This window comes from Cervus elaphus, chromosome 27 (assembly GCF_910594005.1).
Source record: "Cervus elaphus chromosome 27, mCerEla1.1, whole genome shotgun sequence".
Lineage (NCBI taxonomy): Eukaryota > Metazoa > Chordata > Mammalia > Artiodactyla > Cervidae > Cervus > Cervus elaphus.
In genome coordinates, this window is record NC_057841.1 from 62,336,126 (window position 1) to 62,360,654 (window position 24,529).

General features: G+C 50.7%; 1 protein-coding gene across 8 annotated transcripts in view; it reads right to left on the reverse strand.

Annotated features, from left to right (window-relative positions):
- RNF152 (ring finger protein 152) overlaps positions 1-24,529 on the reverse strand; it is a 75,870-nt gene that overhangs the window by 34,982 nt on the left and 16,359 nt on the right. The window contains exon 1 of one of the 8 annotated variants that reach the window (XM_043888902.1): positions 17,390-18,907. The exons of the other annotated variants lie outside the window; for them this stretch is intronic. The gene's annotated coding sequence lies outside the window, so the exon portion shown is untranslated. Of the gene's footprint in view, positions 1-17,389; positions 18,908-24,529 lie in introns of those variants that run through there. 8 annotated transcript variants of the gene reach the window in all.

Here is a 24,529-nt window from a genome sequence, read left to right on the forward strand (position 1 = left end):
GGGCTGACAGTCTTCCCAATTAAACCCATCTCCTAATAATCTTTGCATATGGTGAACCTGACCATTGTTGTTGTTTAGTCCCACGAAGAGGGAAAGTGTTAGTCGCTCAGTCCTGTCCGACAGTTTGCAACCCCACGGGAGTGGGTAGCCATTCCCTTCTCCAGGGGATCTTCCCCACCCAGGAATCGAACTGGGGTCTCTTGAATTGCAGGCAGATTCTCTACCATCTGAGCCACCAGGGTAGCCCGTTTAGTCTCGAAAGCCTGCTCAAAAATTCAGCCAATGCACACTTTATAATTCTCAGTCCAACAGTGTTGGCTCTTATTCTTGGCTTTTTCCTAAACCTTTTTAAAAAATCCCCAGAGACTATTTTGAAAAGTGGCGACAACATCATGAACTAAAAATAACCAAAGGTACAAGGGTCAGTTAGTACCAGAGTGGACCACTTTCATCTACCCCTTCTCCCCGCTTCCCACCCACTACGCCTGCACAGTCTCATTTAATCCAGTCTTGGCCCAACCTCAGGCCTTGCTTGGTGCTGTTCCTACTGCAAAGAGCCTTTTCACCATCTCCTTGGCTGGACACCTCTTCGGCCGAGGCTGAGATCGGGTGAAAGGTGGTCCCAGAACACATGCACACTCTCAGAGCACCGCCTTCCCCTGCCCGCCACGCTTCTCCCAAGTCATTCCTTATGCGACGTTTGCTGGAATGGAAGCCCCCTGAGGACCCATAACATCACCTCATCAGCAGGAAGGCAGACAAAGCGAGGCACCGCCGTCCAGGAGCACCGAACTGTCCAAAGAGAGAACTCAGTTTGGACCGAGCTGGGGCCCCTGGACCTCGGAAATTCACTGTTCAGAACCGGAAACTCAACTTTTTGACTAATCAGTTTCAGGCCTCCTGCAAGTCATTCCCCCTCACTGACTTCAGCTTCCTTGTCTGATAAGCAAAAACACCCATACCTATCTCAGAATGTTGCTCTGAGGAGTAAACGGGTTAGGACGGTGCCCGGTGGGCAGCCTATAACAGCTGCTCGAGAAACACTGGCGCTTTTCCCCAACGCATCGTCTAACTTCACTTCAGGAGCAACGGTGACGTTGCCAACAAGAAAAGAGAACTTTCAGAAATAAATAAAAAGAAAGAAGTGCGCGGGGGGAGGACAAGGAAGACGTAACAGAATAACACTAGAAAGAAAAAACATACCTTAAAGGACAGCAAAAGCTTTAACACACCAGCAAACAGGCTTCGCTAAAAGAGTGCTTTCCATTTGCAGAAGGTCTGCTTTTGTGGCTAGCTTGAACCCCTCTGCTTGATGGTATAATGTGCAGCATTGCTCTAAAAAGGTTTGGTGTCGTTATAGTCAGGCTGGTAAAACAGTGCCAAAAGTCTCTTGGCTCAGAACAAATTCCCACAAGTGTCCTGAATCTGTTAACTAGGCAAAGATGGTTTTGCATCAATGGAAAATATAGGCATAGAATATTCTGCCTTGAGGCTTACTTGCAAAATCACTACAGCCACAGTATAAACATTTCTTTTTCCTAAAACATACCTCAGAGGAAGCCAGCCACCAAGGGTGATACAATTTGAAACGAAAAACTGCCATTTAAACATGGACAACAGTCACATCTGAGTTCACCACTGGGGTTTCTCATAGACTTCTCACGGAATGGGATTCTTGCTCCCACCCCCAACTCACCCACAAACCTGCTCACCCACAACCCTCCCCATCTCAGTTACTGACTCAACTGACTCTGCATCCCCAGAACAGCTCCATCCTTCCAGCAGCTCAAGCCAAAACCCTCAGCATCCTCTGGGTCGCCTCTCTGGGACACACCTCATATTCCATCTACCCGCCTCAGCGTCATCTGTTTAAGAAGGTCCTAAATCTACTCTCAGCTCCGCTGCCCCCGCCTTGGTCCAAGCTCCCAACCCTCTCACCTGGCTCACTGGTCCCGTCTCCCTGGTCCTGGCCCCTTCTTTACCCCTGCCGCCCGCCTGCTCCCAGGACCGGGTCCAGAGGAATGTTAGCCGCTCGGTCGTGATAGCTGCTTAGTCCTGTTTGACTCTGCAAACCCCCGGACTGTAGCCCGCCAGGCTCCTCTGTCCATAGGATTCCCCAGGCAAGAACACTGGAATGGGTTGCCATGCCCTTCTCCAGGGGATCTTCCCCACCCAGGGATCGAACCCAGGTCTCCTGCAATGCAGGCGAATTCTTTACCGTCTGAGCCACCAGGGAAGCCCAAACGGGGTGACAACAGAAGTCAAAGCAAGGGCTTCCCTGGCGGCTCAGGGTCTGCCTGCCGACGCAGGAGACACAGGTTCAGTCCCTGGTCAGGGAAGGCCCCACATGCCCTGGAGAAACTAAGCCCGTGCGCCTCAGCTACTGAGCCTGCGCTGGAGCCCGGGACCTGCAACCACGGAGCCCACGCGCCGCAGCCACGGAAGCCTGAACGCTCTGGGGCCGGGGCTCCGCGACAAGCGCACAGACCCACCCTCTGCAACAGGGAAGAGCCCGTGCGGCAGCGAAGATCCAGCACAGCCAAAAACAAATAAAATTGAAAGAAACAAAAAGTCAGAGGAGGCTGCAACAACCAGAAGCCCCACAGGAGCCACTCGTGTGAGAAGTAAAACCCAAGCCCTTGCAGGGCCCCCGGGACGCCGCGCCGCCCGACCCCACTGTGCGCCGCCAACCCCGCCGCCCGACGGCCCTGCCCACGCTGCCCCTCCGCCCCGCGCGCCCCGCCCTCTGCGGAGACTGCCTTAGGTGCACTTGTGTCTCCCCTCCTCGGCTCGGCAGGTCTGTGCTCGGTCCCTTCTCAGAGAGCCTCCTCTGCCGGCCTGTTCACAGATCCCAAGGCTCCCAGCATCCCCTCTCCCCCTCTTTGGTTATGTCCCCCCATACACATACCACTTTCTAACACTTTATGTACGCTGTTTATTCGGTTTTGCATGGAGTCTAAGCCGCCAGAACACAAGTTCCCTGTACATCTCACTTGGTACCCCAGCTCCCAGAACCATGCCGAGCGCAACCTAGACACGACTAAAAAACTGCTTCCGGACTTCTGTTACATCAGCCAACAAAGGTCCGAGGAGATGGCAGGAAAAACAGGTTCCCATCTCTCTCTTTCTTCCATCACACTTTGGAAGTGTGAATTTTTCACACTTTGGATTTTTCAACACTTTGCAGGAAATATCACTGCTTCCACAATTTTTCAGGCCACTAATAACTATACCACGTTTGAAGGACCCATACCTTCTATGTCACATATAGGCAAAGAAAAAGTTAATACCACTCGTTGACCATCATCTTCCCCCAAAGAAAGCTGGAAGTCGGGGACAGAACAGTGAGCCACACCCACGTTCTATCTAACACACGGGGACCTGTCCGTGTGTGGCTGAAGCTGGGCATGGCTGCATGCTCCTAAAGAGAAGAGACTTAAGGAAGGGGCTGTGCAGGGTGGAGGGTTCTATCCACACCCCCAGGGATCAGCCTCCGGGGGAGACCCCACCACCTCCGGGCCGAAGGGCGCAAGCAGCCTGCTGTCAGCAGTCTCAGCAAACGCTTGTCGTGTAGGCTCCCAGCAGCAGGCAAGAGAGAGGCAGGGACCCTGGGCTCAGGCAGGGCCGGAGGGGGCCAGGAGACGCGTTCTGACACCTCTCTTCTCTCGTCCTTCTGCCTCCTGCCAGTGGCCCGGCTCAACCTCGAGCCAGACGGCAAGGGAGCCCAGGTGACGCAGCCCAAGAACCTGGGAAGATCAGAGAATGATCCGGAGGGAAGAAGGGGGAAGGTCCGGCACACCCATTAGCCCACGGCTGTCCTGGAGTCTGGTCCCGCGACGAGCATGGAAGGGGGCCTGAGCTTTCCGCACCTCTCACTGCGAGCTGCTGCCCCACCAGGACTTGGCAGCCAAGCCTTTGGAGGGAGGTCCTGTCTTTGGAGGGGGTGGGGGCTGTTCGCTGGTTCATAACCTAAGCACTGAGTCCCTCAGCCAAAGCAGATGGTCTCCAGCACCCACAGACACTGAGAAGGAACTGCTATATGTATGGCCAGAGTTTCCATTTTAGAAAATCTCCATTCCTTCCACCCTGATGTTGACCTTGAAGAATCCCCCAGACCCACGACTACAGTCTCAAGAGCCCTGCTCTCTCTTCCAAAGTTATCTCAAGTGCAGAGTAAGTGACCCATCACTGAGCAAATGCCCAGAGTCCCAGGGCCACTTGCAGCCCTCCCGACAGCCCCGCAGAGGGACCTCTGAGCAGATGCCAAAGCCCGTGCTGTTTTCCAAAACGGGAAAAGAAGAAAAGGAAGCTTTAGAAATGAATCCAAATTGAGAATTCTTAAACCTCTGACTTAAGATGACCCAAAGCAAAGCAGATATCTGTCATCCACGCAGCTGAACCACTGTGAGTCCCCACCGAACGAGGCGGAGGAATACTGGCTTCTGGATTAAGTTCTATCAATGATTTACTCTGAGGCCTCAGGCAATCCACAGTTTCTCAGCAGCTCCGTGTCCCTAACTCCACGATAAATATGATGCTTCCTCATTCAAACCTGCCAGGGACAAATTGAGGTGAGTTAGCTAATATATCCTTCCTGTCTCCTTCAGAGGATCTTCGTTCCCAGCCTCCTAACTGTGGATTTTGTCCCCAGGCAATAATACAGCAGTGTGGAAAGCAAGTCTGAGTCAGACTCATCTGGAAATAAAACGCTAGACCTTTCACTGACGAGCCATCTGAACTTGAACATCATTTGAACTTAAACAATACATCCAACTCTGCTGTGCCTTAGTGCCCCTTCTCTGTAAAAAGTAAAAACTAAGAAAGCAGGACCTTGCACGACTGCTGGGTGATAGCATGCGTATGCGTGCAAAGCCCTCAGGACCCTGTCTGGCATGGAACAACCACTCGAAAGCAAATGAAATCATCGCAGTCATTCCCATCATTATCATCCTCCTTATCATTTTTCATAAGCAACTCTAAGTGGGTCTGGTGAAAGAACAAACTTTCCTTGAGCATTCTCTAGAATTTTTTCTGTCCTTAAAATAACTCTCTTCTGGAAAAGTAGAGTTGAAAATAACACACACAGTTGCCGTGATCCCACCAAACTTGATCAGTAGCTCTAATGGCTAACGAAACCCAAGTTGCTGAAAAGCAGGACCAAGCTCCATAGGCTTGATTACAGCACAAGGAATGCGTACCAAGGAAAATCTTGGGAAAAGAAGACTTCGTTTCAGACCGCTTTCTATGAAAAAAGACAGAATTCATGTCAGTAAGGGAAATCTGTTTGTGAATGGCACCTAAAAATATAAGTTATAAAAGAAACAATTTCATGAATCATAAAATACCCACGTGCTTCCCTGAGCTCAGGGACCTGATGCAGGCTTCCGGAAGCTCCCACGTGGCATCCACACCCAACCCCTCACCCATGAGGCCTCCTGGTACTCAGGGGTCTCCATCTGGGCAGGGACCAGGGACCCCAAGAGCTGGCGCAGCACCTAGCAAATGGAGATGCCCAATCACCCGTCTGCTGTGACACATGACTGACCACACAGCCAATCAGATCAGAGAACCACATCCGCTCCAGGGGACCACTTGCAGCACCAGCAATGGGCCAACAACCTTCCTCTGCCCTGTTCCCTAAGACTCTCGATGGCTACCCATGATTACAAGAAACAGCCCTTCCTCAGTTCCTCAGCTGCCTCCCTCTCCAGCTTATAAGGAAGCTGGTTAGTCGCTAACTTGTATATGACTCTTTTGCAACCCCATGGACTATAGCCCGCCAGGCTCCTCTGTCCATGGGATTTCCCAGGCGAGAATACTGGAGTGTGTTACCAGGGGATCCTCCCGACACAGGAACCGAACCCACGTCTCCAGGACTGGCAGGCAGGCTCTTTACCACTGAGCCACCGGGAAGCCTTATGAGGACCCTGTGATTACACTTGCATCCAGTCGCTCAGTTGTGTCTGACTCTTAGTCGGATAATCCAAGGTAACCTTTCCATTTCCACACCCTTAATCGAACATTCATGGATTTCAGAGATTAGAACAAGGACGTCTTTGGGGGCCCACGTTCAGTCTGTCAGAGTCAGGCCCGTGTCACCGCCAACACCACAATGCTCACCTCTCTTTCACCATCGTCACCTTTCAATGGAAACTGAGGCTCAAGGCTGCCTGCCTTACCCGGGCTCCCCGTGTGGAATGGGGCTGAATTCAAACCTGATCTCATAATTCCAAGCCCCACTTCTTTCAGCCACTCCTGGTGCCTCCCCAGATAAGGCCATGTTTGTGATATTGTTTCCTTTTCCAGGCTCTCACCACAGCGTTAACAAGAAGTGTTTGAACTCTGCCCCAGTTATTATCACTGCTCCTCGCCACAAATGCCAAGTGGAAATTTCCAGTTCTGTGCACCCGTGCCGGTAAGCCTGCCTCGAGTCTGACCCCTCCCCTTTGGTCCAGCAAAACCCACAAGGCACGGAGGCAGCGATTCATTACACAGACTCCACCGTAACAACTGTCGGAGAGATCGGTCTCACAAGAAAGTCTATGGGAGAGGAGGACTTCCCTGGTGGTCCAATGGTTAAGATTCCGCTTCCAACCCAGAGGGTGTGGGTTCGATCCCTGGTTGGGGGACGAAGATCCCACATGCCTCGTGACCAAACTACCGAAACATAAAACAGAAGCAAGAGTATAATAAATTCAGTAAAACTTAAAGGAAAAAAAGAATGTATATGGGGAAGGGAGCCAGCTCTCAGTTTTAAAGGAGGAAAACAATCCGAACTTGCTGAAGCTGAAGCTCCAATACTTTGGCCACCTGATGCGAACAGCCGACTCATTGGAAAAGACCCTGATGCTGGGAAAGATTGAGGGCAGAAGGAGAAGGGGACGACAGAGGATGAGATGGCTGGATAGCATCACACTCAATGGACGTGAGTTTGAGCAAACTCCGGAGATGGTGAAGGACAGGGAGGCCTGGCGTGCCACTGTTTGGACAGGACCGAGCAACTGAACAACAGCAAGAAGACCTACACACGCCAGTAACAGTCTCAAGTAAAACTTGTAACAAAGGACTTCCATTTCTATCCTCCATGTTTGAAACAATCTACTTAGAAAATGCAGAAAACTGTCCGCTTGGCGATCATCCACGGTTCCTTTCTCTCTTTCTCTCAAGTGAGAGAACTAGAGAGGGCTGAAACTGAAAGTGGAAATTGCTCGGTCGTGTCTGACTCTTTGTGACCCCCAAGGACCATACAGTCCATGGGATTCTCCAGGCAAGAATACTGGAGTGGGTAGCCTATCCCTTCTCCAGGGGACCTTCCTGGCCCAGGAATTGAACCGGGGTCTCCTGCATTGCAGGTGGATTCTTTACCAGCTGAGCTCTCAGGGAAGCCATCAGAGAGGGCTGAGGGGGTGGTATTTAGAGCCCCATGGCTGGCCCCCTGGTGCGCGGTGTGACTGCAGCTGGGTCATCAGGATACTCTAACACCGTGAAGCCTGGGATCTCCCATCCCCTCCTCTCACTCACACATCATGCAGGAGAGAACCTGATGCTGAATCATAGGCACTTTAACAATGGGAGAAAATAAGCCAAGCAAATCTCACTGCCAAGCTTACACCTTGCCTATGTCTGTGTTCAATCTAATGTGAAAATGGTGGTGAAGAAAAAAAAAAAAAAATCAATGTTGCACTGCATCAGAATGCAACTGGTATCGTATCAGCAAGCTACATGATTTTCCTGACTAAGAGAACTCATTGTCTCTGTCTCCAGAACTGTAACACAGCCGCAAAACAGGGCTTGTAAAGGTCATGGGGAAGAATTCGAACTGCAGTGGTAAAGAAGCCTCCTGCCAATGCAGGAGACCCAAGAAGCTCGGGTTCGATCCCTGGGTCAGGAAGACCCCCTGGAGGAAATGGCAACCCTCTCCAGTATTCCTGCCCGGAAAATTCCACGGACAGAGGAACCTGGCAGGCTGCAGTCCATGGGGTCACAAAGAGTTGGACCCAGTTGAGCACACAGGCACACACCTCCCAGGGACCCCTTACCCCAAACTTTATATGACCTCACGATGGTTCCAGGTCGCTAAAGAGCCCTGGCTCCTCGACCTGACTCTGGCCACTGACGCACTGTAGAGCCTGGACCTATCATCACGCAATTTCTCTGAATCTCAGAGCTCTCGTCTGTAGAGTGAAGAGCGCTGGTTATGATGACCTCCAAGGGCTCCTCCAATTCCAGCTCTAAAAGCTTCCAAAGATCCATTAAGAAAATTCACTGGCTGACTTCTATCTGAAATGAGATTCTGATTGAGTTGGTGAGTAAAAAGAGGACAATGAAGCTGACGTCCGAGACTCTCAACAACTAAAACCTGGAGAACATGTGCAAGCTGTGAGCAGACACGGCGAAATCCACATCAGGTCCCTCTGCTGGGAGCGTTACGAAGCCTGGAGGTCCTGAGAGTTCATCCGCAGGACGGTCTTCATTCTTGCTGCCTCTTGCACTCAGAGCCTCCCAAGTACCGACTCAGAAGGGATGGGCGCGGGGCGGGGGGGGTATTCTCAGGACTCAGATCCCACATGGACATCGTCACTAGGGCCCTTCTGGCCACTGAACATAACTTTCAAGGTCACCCTGATCCAGTGATTCACTGGCACCGGAGACTGGGCATCACTTTGCTACACTTTCTGCGGAGAGGGGAGGCGACCTCTGTCCTCTCCAGAGCCCGGAAAAGTAGCCACAGAAAATGGAAAGCTGATTCAAAGAGCTGTTGAGCTCCCTCAGGACTTAGTTCCCTGAGCTGCTAGCTCCACGGAACAAATACACTAGCTTAAGTGGGAAAGCTCAGGGGGGAAAAAAAGTGACAGGAAAATTGAGGACCTGCTATAAAATTCATCTTCAAAAAGCCATAATTACCACAAAAGTGTGTCACCTGAGCATTATTTACAAACATCCTTCTGCACAATCCCCATCTCTGAACAGCCCTCATCTAGAGACACTGCTATTACTCAGGATAGCGTTTTAAATTAATTAAGTAGTAAAACGAGGAAAAACCAGGATTTTTCAATCAAAACTCTGGCGTGAATATAATTAAAACTGACGCAGGGAAACAGGCATCAAAGAGAAGGAATCTGACTTTTACCTTCATGCTGGTAATTCCTACTTATCAGCTGTATCAATTCAGTTTTCAAAGACTGTTTTGTGCATGATTCGTTGGATAACCCTCAACACTGGGAGGGGAAGACAGTGTATTAGAAATGGAAATTCTTCTATTTTGCTGAAGAGAAAAAGGAGACTTAAGGATATTGAAAGGTGAGCCCAAAGTTGAGTCACAATAAACCCAGATCACCGAATTCCTTATTTCAAAAACTCCTCCAGGACTCCACCCAGTGTGTCTCATTGATTTCATTTGCATGGTGAAACCTAAATAATTTATATATCAAAGGCTGTCATATATTTTGCCTGGGCCTTGCCTTTGAACTTTAGGGCCTCAGAATACTCTGATTTGAATCCGGGCAAAATGAAGTAAAAGGGCAAAAGACTTCCCTCATGGCTCAGCCAGTAAGGATCTGCCTGCGGTGCAGGTGACCCGGGTTCCATCCCTGGGTCGGGAAGATCCCCTGGAGAAGGGAATGGGAGCCCACTCCAGTACTCTTGGCTCGGAAATCCCATTGGCGGAGGAGCCTGGTGGGCTACAGTTCATGGGGTCTCAAAGAGTCGGAACACGACTGAGCGACTTCACTTCGATTCAGAATCAAGTGTATTTCCAACTGCCACGTAAATGGGATTTTTCTCTCCAAGCAGCTGCAGGTCCCTCACAGTCTGTCGCAGTCCCTGCAGTCCGCCTCCTAACCCACTGTTACTTCTTATAAAGGACCATGCCTAGGTTTGCGGTCATGTTCTAATCACACAGAGGCACAAAGTAGCAAATAATCCCCCTCTCCACTTCCAGGCCCTGGCCAGCCATCAAAAATCTGACTGTGGGTCTTTGTTCATTCTATTTTTGGGTGATACCATATCGCGCAAAACACCTCTCAGCCTCAGCCCGGTTAATCAATAGCCGGTTAAAAGTCAATTTGTCATGGAAGTGTATAAACATCTACATTCAATAGTGTTTGCCAAAGTAATGCATTTGCCCCGTGATTATAAATGATCAAATAAGTAAAACAACACGGCAGCAGCAAACACGGCTCCAGTCTGATAGAGAAGAGACTTCTGGACACCGGGCGGGACTGGGGGCGGAGAGGAGGGTGGGGCGGACGAGAGTCGCATGGAAACAGGCGGCCACCGAGCTCGCCGGGCGACGGGGGAACTCACACGGGGCCCTGGAACAGCCTAGGGGGCGGAGGGGAGGGTGGGGTGGACCAGAGAGTCGTGTGGAAACAGGCGGCCACCGAGCTCGCGGGGGAACTCACACGGGGCCCTGGAACAGCCTAGGGGGCGGGGTGGTCACGGGGTGGCTGATTCACGCTGATGTTTGGCAGAAACCAACACGATCCTGTAAAGCAGTTAAAAATACAGTTATTATTTTTTTTAAACTGCTCTACTCTGTGCTGAGGAGAAGGAAATGGCAGCCCACTCCAGTGTTCTTGCCTGGAGAATCCCAGGGACGGGGGAGCCTGGCGGGCTGCCGTCCATGGGGTCGGGCGGAGTCGGGCGCGGCTGAAGCAACTTAGCAGCAGCGGGCTGTGCTGAGGTGGGTATGAGCCTGGCTTTATTTCTGGGGTCTTCACTGTCACTAAATCTACTGAAATAAGTGAAGCAGGGGAAAACCCAGAGAGGAGCCAGGTAGGCAAACGCTTGTGTCCCAGAGACGGTCTGTCCCAGCCCGCCTTTCTCACAGCCGGAATCCCCTCCGCCGACCCAGCCACCCCAGTTTCCAGGACCAGCCCTACCCTCCGTGGAGACACAGGGCTGGTGCTGGTGCAGCCCCCCGGGACCACGCCCTCCCGGCCCCTCCAAGTGGGGGCTCCGCTGTGCCCTCCCGCCCCGGCGCCCCTGCCTACACCCGAGCCCTCTCTTGGTCCTTAGCCCTTGGCTCTGAAGTTCACTGGACTCCTGGCGGCCTCTCTGTCCCTCAAGCCACCTGGACCTGCTGTCCCTACAATGATGTGACTCCGAAAGGAAATCAACTCTAAAGACTCATCGGAAGGACTGATGCTGAGACTGAAGCTCCACTACTGTGGCCCCCCGATGCAAACAGCCAACTCATTAGGAAAAGATCCTGATGCTGGGAAAGGCTGAGGGCAGGAGAAGGGGACGACAGAGGATGAGCTGGTTGGATGGCATCACCGACTCAGTGGACATGAGTTTGGGTAAACTCCGGGAGTTTGTGATGGACGGGGAGGCCTGACGTGCTGCAGTCCACGGGATCGCAGAGTCGGACACGACTCAGTGAGTGTACAACCACCACGTACCCCAGGACAGGGAACCTGTCCTGAGATGCTGGTGACTCTAGAAATAGTCTCCAGTTCTGTCTCCCTCAGCCTCCTATTGCAACCCCCTGCCGCCCCCTCCCCACCGACTCCCACCACCCCATGCCCTTACCACCCACCCGCACCCCTGGCCCCAGACCTCCTGCAGCTCCTCCAGTTTATCTGGAAGTGGACTTCCGCCCAGGGCCCTCACCACGCATTCCTTCCAGGCCGGGCCTGACCCCAAAAAAAGATCAGCAGCTTCTTCTCAACCAACGCTCTGCACTTCCAACCTTGTTCTTACTTAAGTGCCTCTGTCTGAGCCTAACATCTATTGATTCGTGGAGACAGAGCTCATGAAGGCTGTCCTCCTCACCACCCTCACTGTTTACCTGGGACCAGCCAGGGGCCTGCACACGGCCATCTATTAATTGCCTGTAGACACCATGATGCAGCAGATTGCACTATTTTCACACAGAGATGAGAAACCTGGGATCCCATTTTAATAAGAAATGTGCTTAGATTCCGTTGGCAAGACTGAGGCAAAAGCAGGACCAAATGCAGGCTGACCTGGCTTCCTTCTTACCGTATCCTCTGAAACCCCATGCTGGGTCAGTTTCCGAGTATGAGAGGACGGGGAGGCACTTTCTAAGCCAGCGGGCTGATCCGATGCCCCTCGGACACGGGCGCTATTACTGAGGAGGGCTGGGGCTCCCTGGCGTCCGAGTCACCTGCATGCCCCGTGCAGAAGCCATCTCAAGCTCATTCCACCTCGCAGAGCAGGACAGGGTAGGCATTTGCTCAAATTCCCACTTGAGTACTTCTGATAAAACCAACTGTTTCAAATAAAACTGGAAGGACTTTTGTACTTCCCACTGGTACCATCCAAGTTCTTGGTTTCAGGCTGAGTTGACTTAAGGGAAACAGGCAGCAGAGCCTGTTTGGGTGCTGATTCAAACCCTAAGCTGCTTCTGAAGCGCTGCGTGCCTCTCAGAGAGCGTGTTCCCAGGGGCTCCACGAAGCAGTCATCAGAGACGCTCCATCATAGCTCCCAGCTCCGGAAAGCTGAGCTGCGTCCCTGTCCGGGTGCCGGGGCAGGCATACACCGCCCTCTGAAATGCGCTTGAAGCTGCGACCTGAATGAGCATCAAGCCGTCTGCTGGGGGAGAAGGCAATGTTGTGGGTTGAACTGTGTCTCCAAAAAAGATGTCCAACGCCCGGTAGCTCAGATTGTAGCTGGACTGAGGAACAGGGCTGCTGCCTGTGTCATCAGCTAAGATGAGGTCACACTGCATTAGGGGGACCCCTGATCCAAGAGCACCGATGTGTTTAAGAGAAGAAACACACGAGGAGAGAAGGCGATGTAACGACAGAGGAAGAGATCAGTGATGTATCTATGAGCCAAGGTTGCTGGCAATAGCAGACGCTGGAAGAGGCAAGGAAGGATCCTTCTCTACAGGTTTCAAATGAAGCGTGGCCCTGCCCACACCTTCAGCATGGACTCCCAGCCCCCAGAAATGCAAGACAATAAGACTCTCTTGTGTGAAGCCACCCAGTGTGTGAGACTTCATTACAACATCCCTAGGAAAGGAAAGCAAAGGGGAAACGAACTGGGGGATCACAAAAACCTCTTGACTGAGAAGGAGGAGATACGGATGGTCTCCAACTGAGGATGCTTCGATTTAGGATTTTTGACTTTATAATGGAGTGAAAGCAATGCACATTTGCGAGAAACCAAACTTTGGATTTTGAATTTGCTCTTTCCCCAAGTTAGCAATCCTGGGTTCCCGGTCCTCTCTCGTGACGCCAGGCAGTGGCCCCGAGCACGGCTCCACGCCAGCCACGCGATCACCAGAGTAAGCAACCACTCTGTACCCAGGTGGCCATTCTGTCTTTCACGCTCAGTACAACATTCAATAAATTATACGAGACAGTCAAAACTTTATTACAAAATAGGTTTTGCGTTGGGCTTCCCTGGTGGCTCAGATGGTAAAGAATCTGCCGGCAATGCTGGAGACCCGGGTTCCATCCCTGGGTCAGGGAGATCCCCTGAAGAAGGGAAGGGCTCTGTGTTAAACGGTTTTGCCCAACGGTGGGCTCGTGGAAGTGCTCTGAGCACGTCTAAGGTGGGCGAGGCTGAGCTACGGTGTTCAGCAGGCTGCGTGTATTCAAACCACTTCTTACTACGATACTTTTGACGTACGGTGGGTTGACTGGCATATAACCTGGTTGTAAGCCAAGGAAGATCTGTACATGTTTGTGATCAGGAACATCTTTCATAGTGTGGTCACCTACCTAGCTGAACTGGAAGAAGACAGACAAGGCCCAGCATCCCCGGAAGGAACCTTCCTTCCCCTAAGAAACTAGACCATCTAATTCAGGCCCCAAGGAGGGGAAGGAACAGGGTGGGGGGGGCGGGCAATAGAAATGGAAGGTTTTATTCCTCCCTACTTACAAAATCCTGCCTCCTGCATACTGACCCTCAGTCCCTTCCCTGCTCACATGCTTACAGAAAGACACTAATGGGTGTTTTCACAGCATGATCTGGTGTCATCTTCATACAAGAGGGAATGAGGGAAAGTATTATCACTCCCATTTCACACACAAGGAAACTGAGGCTCACATAAGATCACAGATGCAATGACCATCCTGCAAAGAAGTTCAGTTAACAAACCAAAAGGCACGGCAATGGGGCATGGGGAAAAAAAAAAAAAGCTCTAAATTTCGCCTTAAAAAAAAAATGGGGTCAAACAAAAGTTCCAAAGGGAATCAGACCTGTTGGCCTTGAAAAGTAGACCTTTATCTTTTTCAGTCGTTCAGATAACGTTGCTGTGGACATGATCCGCTGATTCTCTGACCAGCTTGGTCAAGTGTCTTTGAGGGGAACCCCCAAACACGTAAGAACGCCGGCCTTCTGTCTCATTCGGGGCTTCCCAGTCGTCAGAAGCGTCTGTGCGAGCAGGGGACCCTTCATAACCATCACCCTGGGCAAGCTGGACCTCAGAGAGCAAGAAGCTGGAGCACCACAGTCTCGTGTCCAACAACTGCGATGACGGAACGGACTGGACCCTTCCCCAAAGCATCACTGAACAAGAGCAGGGAAGGCAGGGACCCCAGGAAACGACCGGGCTGAAAGGGTTAGGCCACGAAGCACCGGGGAGGAGAGCTGGGTGGGCAGCTCTGACTCCAAGCAGCTGCCTCTTCCACATACTACAGTCCTCCCCCTCTGGAAAACACCCGCCACTGGTCACGGAGAAAACGTGCCTTTCCCGCCCCCAAACCCGCGGCCAAGATGCCGGGCAGAGAGGCCTCAGGACTCCCCACCTACACCCTGAGAAATCTCTGCGAAGTGCCCTCACTCCCCAACTTGTCAGCTTGAAAATATTAAACACCACTGAAGGAAATTTAAGGTTTCTTTTTCAGATTTAAATGTCTACTTATTTCAAAATGAATTAGTAGTTCTCTGGGTTTCATAATGTTTAATTCATTAATGATAACTACAGCTCGAGAATTTGAAAGGGAAATTGCTTCCAGGATAAAATTAAATGTGAAACGCTGAGTGGTGATTCACGGCTGTTCCTATCTAAATTACTAATCCAAGTGACAAACCTGGCTGGCAGCACAGAAAAGCAATACTCTTTCCCCACTGCCTTCACAGACTTTGCCGAATTGTTTTGCAAACCGCCTAAACCCAAGTCCTAAATAATCCCCTGCCAGCAGCCTCCATTTCATTGCAGAATCTAGTTCTTAGCATCTCTATAGCCTCAGAGAGGTTCAGGATGGACTAATCCTTTGGTGCCTCAGAAAAAAGTTTTCTCCACATTCAAGTCTAGATGTATAGTCCGATGAATTTCCAAGGCAACTCGTTTTAAATTTAAGGCAAATATCTAGGTGGTATCTGTCCATATCCTCCTGAAAGAAACCTGCATAAAACTCTAAAAATGAGAGCTTTCTTTTAGTTTGCATGGAAGGCTGGCCAGCTGAGAGTCAATTACATATCTCCCTGCTGGAACAACTGGGAGCTGGAACAAATCCTGTGGTCCGAAAGACAAGACAATATGAAGTCTCCAAAGCTGCTTGGAGCCCAGGTTGTGCTGCCTCCTAGAACGTCACCTAGGTCTGCGCCTGCAGCCAGCACCAGGGTTCACACCCTGACCAGGGGGGAGAAGCAGGGATGCTCCTGACCACGTGCCCACAGAGGAAGCCAGAGACCGAGGTCCCACAGGGCACATCCCCCAGGGAACTGCGGTCCAGACCACCCTGGGAGCCGGAAAGCTGGGTCCCCCATCTCCAACCTCTCCTCACTCTCCCCACCCTGCACGCTGGTCCTCAGGGGCAAGTCAGACGCCAGGCAGCCCTCGGGAGCGCTCCTCCACGCCAGGGCTTCATGATGCCGCCCTACCCCTGGGGACAACCCAGGGAAGGCGCCCTCAGGGTGCCCGTACTGCAGGGCAAGGCAAGTCAGCAAACATGCTCAACGCCCTTGCCCAAGTCACCGGGCGAGGACACAGCAGGGCCTGGATTCACACCACACTTCCTGCCCAGCTTCCCGCGCTGGGGGCTCTCCGATCACGCCGCCCCCAGCCTCGAATATCAGACTTACTCCTCATGACCAGGCAGCAGGGCCCACACGCCCGCCGGGGTCTGCAGACCCTTGGGCGGCTTGGTTCCACTTCCAGCTGCTCCATCTTCCCCACACTCTGGCTTCTCCAGACTACACACCTGTTGTTCTCTGCCTCTCCTCCCAGGAGGGCTCCTGAGACCCCCGTGGGGTATCTCTCTCCTCACCCCCCTCTCTGCTCCCGCAGCGCCACATGCATCCCCTTTGTCAACCGTTCACGACTTACTCTTGACACTGGGGCTTCCCTGGCTGCTCAGCTGGTAAAGAATCCGCCTGCAACGCGAGAGACCTGGGCTCGATCCCTGGTTGGAAAGATCCCCTGGAGAAGGAAAAGGCTCCCCACTGCAGTATTCTGGCCTGGAGAATCCCATGGGCTGTACAGTCAATGGGGTCACAAAGAGTCGGACACGACTGAGCGACTTTCCCTGACACTGGGGGCACACGTGAGTCTCCCCCTCGAATCCACGAACTGCTTCTCCAAGGCAACAACTCTGGCTCTTCCATGACCGGCCCCTGCACCCGCAGCAGGGCCGCGGAGAGGTGGTCCCTAAACCTTTGGAACCGACGAATGTGCCGTGACAAACGTGTTCAAAGCCAAAGCAGACAACGGACTCAGGGGCTTGTGCCAAATTGACTCAGGACCCTTAAGAGTGGGGAAGAGGAGACGGGCAAGGGATTTTGTGCACTTTTTCAAAGCTCTGCCTGTCAGGGAGCTTTATTTTTTCCATCAAGCATTCAAACACGGCCACCATGTGACAGAGAGAACACCTAGCTGTCTGCTCACTAGCGAATGGGTTTATGAAGCAAGCCTGTTTCGGATTTTAAATCGGCCAGGGATAATGTTTAGAGGGGGAAACTCAAGAGTCACCCATGTGTTACAAAAGCAAAGAGATGACAAACAATCCCCAGCTCCAACTGGCTTTTATTGTTGCTTCCTGGCAGCAGAAGGGAGGGCAAAGAGATACTTGGAAGCCGGGGGTTTTGTAGCTGTCTCGTTTTCATTTTTAAGGAGGGAGCGTACCCACCCCTACAGCTCTTCTGTCGACCCTTCTGCAGGGGTGAGTTGATGCAAAGCAGCCTGGACTCCCCCACAGCACCAGTCCCAACCATTCAGGCATCCCTTCCTGACCACGAACTTGGCATCAAATAAACCCAGATGCCACAAACAACACAGAAAGCAAAAACAATTGCAACTCATGGTGATCGCGTACATTGTAACCCCCTTAGAATAGGTGCAAACGTCCAGTGCATGTGATTTCTCCGACATACTGGGAAAACACAAAAATACACTGTATTGTTATGTAAATTTACCCTTCAGCTCATACCCTAGCTAAAACAAACACTACATTAAATCATCTTCCCTCACCTTCTTAGAACTTAACGAGCCCCTGGGGGGCATTCTGGATGCCCCGTGTCTCTTTCGTAAAAGCTTCCAAGGAGACTCCTGGTAACAGGGTCACACGCGATGCTGGCTTTCCTGTCCCTCCACCTCGTCTGCAGCCGGCACAGGCCTTCAGAGCAAGCTCCTGACCCTAGAGGTTGGCCGTCGGTTTACAGCAACTATCTGGGCTACGTTCAGGGGTGTTTCTCCCAGGGAGAAGCATTTGCCAAATATTTTCTAACTTGTCTCATTTCTTCCCCGTTTACTCAATGTCTCCAGAGCAGCCCCGCCTGCTCAGTGTCAGCTTGGAGACGTCAGGACAGAGGGCAGTCCGGCCCAGACACCCTTAGCTGATCCTGCAGGGCACCTACTGCCCTGGGCATCCAGAGAGGCCCCCTCAGGTCACCAGGATGAGCATGGGCTTTAGAAGCACCTTCCAAGTTGTCGGCTGAATGAATGAGACACACGTAGTGGCATGTGGCCTTGCAGTTACACAGAGGAAGGATATGGGGCAGGACGGTCAGGACTAGGCACTCCAGGCTGCTCCACAGAAAGGGCAAGGGCACACAGCACTCTTCCCAAGGGACTTAAAAGCAGACAAAGAATTGCCTGTTCTTGACTTTCTTAGGGTTTCCACTTTAATGATTAAATAGAAAAACTAAAAAGCATCCATTGTTCATAAAAACGACCTTTTATAAGCATGTCGGGTTCTCAGAAAAGGGTTTCAGAACATTCTGACATCTTGGTTAAGCTTGTGTGTTCTAGGAATATCCTAAGTTCTCTGTTTCTTTGTGGGAAGGACTAGTTCAAGGAATTCCAGTCTTAACCATTTCCATCACCACAAAATTCTAATGATGGAAATCCACAGACACGCGAAATTTCTCTCAAATTTCAACTGCTTACAATACAAGGAACCATGAAATAAAGACAAAATGAGAAAGTGTCTAAGCAGAGGCACCTTTGGACGGGAAGCTACGACAGTGGTCGTGTGACTGATGCGTGGCAAGCATTTGTGTTCCGTGATACACACTTACACGCTGAGCTTGTTCCTTCTCAGTTCAACTCAGGAAGGAAAAGGTGGGCACGTTCACCAGCTCGAGCCCAGCATCGCCATCTGTCCTTCCTACCACATCCTCCCACTCCTCTCAAGCCTCTCCTGGAAAGAAAGAACTGAAAATACGGAAATAGCACCTTACTGGACCCAGAGCTAGCACGAGCCCCCTGCTTTAGGGATTATACAGCTGGGGTGCGGTGGGGTGGAGACAGCCCAGCAGGAAGCCTTCAGTGGCCAGATTTCACTGCAGCTGTGACGTGGCCTGTGTGCTCCAAACAAACGTTACTGCCCACAGTCTGAGGGTGGGATTTGTTCTTGCAAACTTACACGCGCAACAGCAGTTTAAAAATCTTCCTGTCCACGTCTGCTTGCTCCCACAGAGCCCGTCTCCACCAAGTGCTCTCACCTGCTCTGCTCTCTTCTACCCGAGGAGAACACCTCCCCACCCAGCTGACCCTCACCCCTGCTTCCTCACCGCTGGCGTGGCCCCTTCACACCCCTGCCATTCCCCCCAAAGTCGCGCCCCGGGTGTCTCCCCAGGGCCACTGCCTGGAGATTCTGCTTCAGGACATCACTCGTCTCTCCTTCCTTTTAAGGATATGGAGAGAAGAAGGCTTCTTTTAAGTTTAACCAAGAAACGGAAAGGATCCAAGTCCTATCTTCCCATCAGAGAGTTTGCAGGCCTCACTTACTCAGGTCCAAGAGAGAAAAAAGTCAGGCCAGAGTAAGGGACCAGCTCCGCCCCAGGCAGAGAGGTCCAGCTGGAACCGAGCGCCCCCCACCTTTCCGGATCTGGGCCTCCTGCCTCGCTTTGAAGCTCCCCTGACTCCTCCACACCCCATCCTCAAGTCTCAGCGGAGCCTGTGCCAGCCCGGATCTCATTACGCCCTGCGTCCTCTTTCTCACCTTCCCTCCCTCTGACCGGCCCTCTGCCCTCCTCCCGCAAGCCCTGCACCCACTTCTCAGAGGGGTTGGTAGAAGCCTGAATCACGGGGTTAGCTACTACACCCTTACGCAGGTGAATGTGTAACCCTAGTCAAGGGCACTCGCGTTTTAGCAAAGCATTATGTGGTTTAGCTGGTAAAGAATCTACCTGCAACGCGGGAGACCTGGGTTTGATCCCTGGGTTGGGAAGATCCCCTGGAGAAGGAAAAAGCTACCCACTCCAGTTTTCTGGCCTGGAGAATTCCATGGACTGTATAGTCCGTGGGGTCACAGAGTCGGACAAAACTGAGCGACTTTCACTTTCACGGACATAAAACCCAAAAGGAACAAAGAACTAATTTATACTGATTGTCGGTCTCAAACACATCATGTAATTTCTCCGCCTGCTTCCGATTCCTCCCTCGGCCTTATTCTGAGAGTGAGTGAGCTAACAAGAACATAATAATAATGAACACAGCCCCCAGCTCCTTAGTGGCCAGGCGCTGGGTTATCAGCATGAGCCTCCCCAGCAGCGACCCCGCGAGCGCGAACGCAGGGTGGTTTGCTAGGCTCTCAAGGAGCAGAGCAGGGATACAGCTCTGGGTCCACGAGGGGCCAGCTCATGCCGTCTTCTCCACACCACAAGGAATGAATGTCTAATGGTAAACCAAGGCCGCAGGCCGCGGGGTGAGCGTACGCTGGCGGGGTTCTGCGGTTTGCGGACGGCCACCGTCAGAAGGAAGCGTGGGACGACCCGGGCGGGCATCAGGTGATTCCTGCCGCGCGGCTGGGACCGCGCAGGCCGAATGTCCTATCAGGGCTCACTCACGCCGTCTCAGAATCGCAGCGACCTCAGGCTAACAATTCACCCCATTTAGACCCAGGTTCTCCTGACTATCAAATGGAAACCGTTTACTCGGGAGGGCATAAGCGGCTTTCACCGTGCAATGTTCGTGGCAAAAGGCCAAAGTTCTCATGAGGGAGCTTCCAGAAAAGGGTCTTGAGGTCAGGAGGGCAGCAAACCTGTTGGTGTCCATTACTCCCGACATTCAGAAGGGGGATTCATGGAACAGCAGGCTAGAGATGAACAATGTTTATTTAAAAAAAAAAAACTTAATACCCAGCCAAAAAATATTGCTAATGACCTTGATACACATGGTCAAAATTTCTGAATGAACTCTGAGCCAGTCTGACTTTTAATCACCAAAACACTGCTGAAAACCTACTCATTTCCATCATATGTTACAAATCCATCATCAGGCCTTCTTTCTTTCTGGCTTGTCCTACACTGGAAAAGCACTGACTATTCCACCAGAGGACACTTTCCTCAAAATAACCTCAATATCCTCCACCATCACATACTTTTAGCAGCTACTCACTGCACTATAATCTCGGGATGAATTTCTGGTAAAGAAACAAAATAGCCATAATAAGATAAATACTTACAATGCTATCCTGACCACAGCACAGAGTAACTGACATGAAAACTAAATTTTTTAGAATTTCATATTTAATATTATGTTCATTGAAGATGCTTGCTGTCCATGTATTTTGCTTCTGATAGCAGTTGTTTTTTCTTTTTTTAGATTTTTTTTAATGCGGACCATTTTTAAAGTTTGTATAGAATGTGTTACAATATTGCTTCTGTTTCATGTTTTGTTTTTTTTGGCATGTGGGATTTTACCTCCCTGACCAGTGATTGAGCCACCTGCATTCGAAGGCAAAGTCTTAACCCGGAAGACTTTTAACACTGGACCACCAAGAAGCCCGGACACCAGCTGCTTTTTACCGGTACTTTTCAATAGTGCAAGCTTTTGAAAGATCATTGTATTATAATGGACTGACACACCAGTGCTACTGACTGAGTTTCCATTCTGCCACGTGATAGCACAAGCTTGAGCAAGATGCTAAAATCTCTCTGTGCCTCAGTATGGTCATCCAAAAAATGTGGACAAAACCTGCTCCTAAATTACTATAAGGATTACATTGGGTGACTTGAGTTTCACAAGAGACTAGATTTAGTGACTGCCAAGTACATAGTCAGACCACATGACCTGCCTCCTGAGAAATCTGTATGCAGGTCAGGAAGCAACAGTTAGAACCAGAAGGAACAAAAGACCGGTTCCAAATAGGAAAAGGAGTACATCAAGGCTGTATATTGTCACCCTGCTTATTTAACTTATATGCAGAGTACATCACGAGAAACGCTGGGCTGGATGAAGCACAACATGGAATCAAGATTGCCGGGAGAAATATCAATAACCTCAGATATGCAGATGACACCATCCTTATGGCAGAAAGGAAAGAGGAACTAAAGAGCCTCTTGATGAAAGTGAAAGAGGAGAGTGAAAAAGTAAGCTTAAAGCTCAACATTCAGAAAACTAAGAGCATGGCATCTGGTCCCATCACTTCATGGCAAATAGATGGGGAAATGATGGAAACAGTGGCAGACTTTATTTTCTTGGGCTTCAAAATCACTGCAGATGGTGACTGCAGCCAGGAAATTAAAAGACGCTTGCTCCTTGAAAGAAAAGCTATGACCAACCTAGACAGCATATTAAAAAGCAGAGACATTACTTTGTCAACTAAGGTCCATCTAGTCAAAGCTATGGCTTTTCCAGTAGTCATATATGGATGTGAGAGTTGGACTATAAAGAAAGCTGAGCGCTGAAGAATTGATGCTTTTGAACTATGGTGTTGGAGAAGACTCTTGAGAGTCCCTTGGACTGCAAGGAGATTCAACCAGTCCATCCTAAAGGAAATCAGTCCTGAATATTCATTGGAAGGAGTGACGCTGAAGCTAAAACTCCAATACTTTGGCTACCTGATGGGAAGAACTGACTCATTGGAAAAGACCCTGATGCTGGGAAAGATTGACGGCAGGAGAAGATGGAGATGACAGAGGATGAGATGGCTGGATGGCATCACCGACTCAACGGACATGGGTTTGAGCAAACTCCGGGAGTTGGTGATGGACAGGGAGGCCTGGCATGCTGCAGTCCATGGGGTCTCAAAGAGTCGGACACAGCTGAGTGTCTGAACTTAACTGAAGTGCACAGTAGCAATTTTTTCACTTAAAAAGTACAAATCCAATTCAAAGGTATTTAATACTTTACCCAAAATTTTGCAATCTCCACACTTAAAGACTGGCAGGCCTCACCTCTTACAGCACTGGGGCCAACGCCCCCACTTGCTTCTTTCTCTTCCAACATACTGAAGTCTCACTATTCACAAGCAAGTTATGAGCATCAGCCCACCAAATGTTCTCTGAAGGAGTAAAGGTTCTTTCTCTGTAATGCAGAGAAAGTGGGCTTGTTTTCTGAGAAAATGAAATAGGCCAGAGCCCAGACCAGTAGATTCTGGTTAATCAGTACTAACTGCTAGGAGTTTTTTGAGGCTGATGGAGCCAAGACTGTATTAGTAACAAACCTCAGGAAAGGAAAATTAAAGCTGCTTTACTCCCCAAAATATTCTCCTAATCTATCTTAATATGCATAGCTTAATTCTGTTTATTCACAACCATTTTTCATACCATACTTAATGAATTTTGTCTGATTAAGTTAATTTTAGAAGTATAAAAATGAATTTCATGCTTCTACTCTATTTGTACCCACTTCGGCTCTAAGTATATTTTGTTTCCTGAAAACCTAACTCAACATCTTACCTTAAACCCAAAGAGAAAACCACTGGGTTGAACAAAAAGTTCGTGGCAATGTGCCCTGAGACTGTCCTTGCAGCCACAACCTAACACCACATCAAGAGAAGAATCTATCAAGAGAGTCACTACGTCTTTCCAATAGTAGACAAGTATAAACTAAGTCAAAGGTGGTAACTAACATATTACACTTCTGAGTGCAGACACAGGATTCAGCTGCCAAGATTCAGTGTCCCCAAAGAGGAAACTTTCTGAGGACACTGCCCTTAACTGACCAGTATCCATGAAGATATCCAAAAGGGCATGGGAAATACAAAAAATAAAGAGTTAGATCTCTGCAATCCTCAAGGAGATTGAGAACTAGTTAAAGGCATAACAGTTCACACTCATATTTACTGGTCAAAAAAGTAATAAGTTAGGTCATTGGACTGCAAAGAAGAATAAGGCAGACCCAGCCCTCAGAGAGCCCACACCCACCCTTGGACCGCAGCTGGCTGTGCCCAGGACCTGCACGAAGGTCTGAGAGACGCGGGAGGCCGTGCAGGTCGCTTTTAGGGGCCGTTATCAAGGCTTCCAGGGGTGCTATCAGTAAAGAACCCACCTGCCAGTGCAAGAGAGGCAAGAGACCCAAGTTCCATCCCTGGGTTGGGAGGATCCCCTGGAGCAGGAAATGGCAACCCACTTCAGGATTCCTGCCTAGAAAATTCCATGGACAGAAGCCTGGTGGGCTACAGCCCACGGGGTCCCAAAGATTCAGACACGACTGAACGCACACGCCCGCTGGCCAGAGCGAACTGGCTCAGATGAGGAAAGGGTCTTCCAACCAGGTTCCCTGTATTCCAGGCAGGGTCCCATAGACAGCACCCCTCATGCAGAGTCTGTAAAACATTTTAAATCTAGAAGAAATCATAACCAGTCGGGGAGTAATAAATAGAAATCAAGCTAAATGACAACCTGAAGTCCTGCATTGCAGGCAGATGCTTTACCACTGGGCCACCGAGGAAGCCCTAACACGTCATAAGCCACTTTCAGTTTTCAACACATTCAGGCATCCTCTGCTCCAGTAATTCTTTCCCTTGTTCCCACCATTCTCTTGACCTCTGTCCTCTCACAGCCAACCCTCGAGAGGGTCTCTCTCCCAATGGCGACACAGTTCAACCCCAGACTGACCACGCAGATGTGGATTACCCTCCAAGGGGCAGCTCTGACCTCACTGCTAAATTTCCAGAGTGGACTCTTGCTGTCTCCCACGTCGGCCCTTCCTCTGCAGTTTTACATTTTTTACCACCCTTCTTCACCCAGGACCTCAGCCTTGAAACCCTGTTTACCTCCCGCCCGTCATTCACTCGGTTGAGTTTGGCTCTGGAACGCCTCCCGTGTTCACTCATCCGTCCCCTCCTCCCCGCCCCGGGAGGCCGTCTCCCCGTCTCTGCTCCGGCCCCCAGTGGCCTCCCCACCTTTGTCCTGTCCCCCCAGATCCACACTCACCGCG